At 42.0% G+C, this 2,002-nt stretch overlaps 1 long non-coding RNA gene across 1 annotated transcript in view; it reads right to left on the reverse strand.

Annotated features, from left to right (window-relative positions):
- Positions 1–2,002, reverse strand: part of LOC107684489 (uncharacterized) — a 28,979-nt gene that overhangs the window by 9,564 nt on the left and 17,413 nt on the right. The window lies entirely within an intron of this gene.

Consider the following 2,002-nt stretch of genomic DNA (forward strand, 5'->3'; position numbering starts at 1 on the left):
GAAACAAATAGAGACATAATTAGCGTAGCTGCTGTTCCAACCAAGCAAAATTTATTTGTTTAACCCAAACTAAAGAATAATAATGTGCATTTGATCAGATATAACTGCAGTAAAAGATTATGAGATGCATTATTTGAATGCTTGGCCAAAGAGATGTGTCTTTAATCTAGATTTAAACAGAGAGAGTGTGTCTGAACCACGAACGTTATCAGGAAGGCTATTCCAGAGTTTGGGAGCCAAATATCAAAAAAAGCTCTACCTCCTTTAGTGGACTTTGCTATCCTAGGTACTACCAAGGGTCCAGAGTTTTGCGACCTTAGGGAGCGTGATGGATTGTAGCATGATATAAGACTAGTTAGGTACGCAGGAGCTAGATATATCTCCTGCGTAAGGGCCTTATAAGTAGTAATATTTTGTAACTGATGCGGAACTTAACAGGTAGCCAGTGCAGAGACTGTAAAATTGGGGTAATATGATCATATTTTCTTGACCTGGTAAGGACTCTAGCCGCTGCATTTTGGACTACTTGTAGCTTGTTTATTGAAAATGCAGGACAACCACCTAGCAGTGCATTACAATAGTCCAGTCTAGAGGTCATTTCTGCATCAGAAAAAGGTAACATGTTCCGTAGCTTGGCAATGTTTCTAAGATGAAAAAATGCTGTTTTTGTAACATGAGAAATATGATTTTCAAAAGACAAGTTGTTGTCTAATATAACACCCAAATTTGGAGCACAATTGGTAAATTGGTGGTTTTTAAAAAGTGCATAAAAAGTATTCTCGTAGCTTCGCAAAATTGAAGTTGAGCCACTGATGTCACATGGACTGTTTTACCAATGTCCTTGCTACATTTCTGTCTGGAAACATTTCAGTTGCGTTGCTGTCTATGGGAGGGCCAGAGAGCTCTCAGATTCCATCAAAAATATCTTAATTTGTGTTCCGAAGATGAACGGAGGTCTTACTGGTTTTGAACGACATGAGGGTGAGTAATTAATGACAGAATTTTCATTTTGGGGTGAACTAACCCTTTAAAGAATAGTAATCAGAACCACAATCTCGAAATTCCTTAAGATTCCCATCTCTACCTGCACACACACACACGCACTTCTGCAAGCATCCTTCATCCTCTTCACGCACTCTGTGATTCATGGCTAGGGCGTTGCATGGAGGGCAATTATGCCCTATCGATCTCAAACTCCCGTGGGCTGAAATGTATGTATGTGCATGTGCTGTCAGGTGGACTTCCAGCAGCACATTCAGCCTGACACACTCACTACTTAAAACGTCCGTTGGGGTTTCACCCCGGTGGTCTCGCTAAACCTGTAGATCTGACACAAGGTCAATTTGCCCTCAACCCTTCATCTTTCTTTACTCTCCAGTCTCCACTCTCAAATCCAGCTATGACTGACATGAGTGCTACAGGAAAGGTCATCAAGTCGGCTGCTGTGTCGACATGCTTTGTACAGCTTTCCAGATGCCTCCGATGAAAACAAACACCCTTTCCAGCTAATCTAGCGGTCTCTAGAGTCTCGCCAGGCTCTTTTGTTGCACTGAGATATATTAAAGGGGTCAAATGATGCGATTTCAATTTTTCCTTTCTCTTTGGAGTGTTACAAGCTCTTGGTGCATAAAGATCTGTAAAGTTGCAAAGACTAAAGTCTCAAATCCAAAGAGATATTCTTTATAAAAGTTAAGAGTCAACCACGCCTACCTAAAACGGCTCGTTCTAACATGCCCCCACATGTCTACGTCACGATGTGGGAAGATTTGCATAACGCCGCCCAAATGTTCACGCAAAGAAAGGCGGCATAACTTTTATTCTCGCTGTAGTATTGTTGTTGCCATGTAATGAAGGCGCTGTGTGTTTCATTGTGAAAGTCAAAACTACTTTGTTTGGCCTTCCAAAAGAGGACGATATCCGCTTCGTCATGCTTCGTCGCTGAGGAAATACATCAACTTCGCGCTGTGGATCGCCGGATCGGCTTTCACCGTGGACGAAGCGG

This window comes from Sinocyclocheilus anshuiensis, unplaced genomic scaffold (assembly GCF_001515605.1).
Source record: "Sinocyclocheilus anshuiensis isolate Anshui unplaced genomic scaffold, SAMN03320099.WGS_v1.1 scaffold1833, whole genome shotgun sequence".
Lineage (NCBI taxonomy): Eukaryota > Metazoa > Chordata > Actinopteri > Cypriniformes > Cyprinidae > Sinocyclocheilus > Sinocyclocheilus anshuiensis.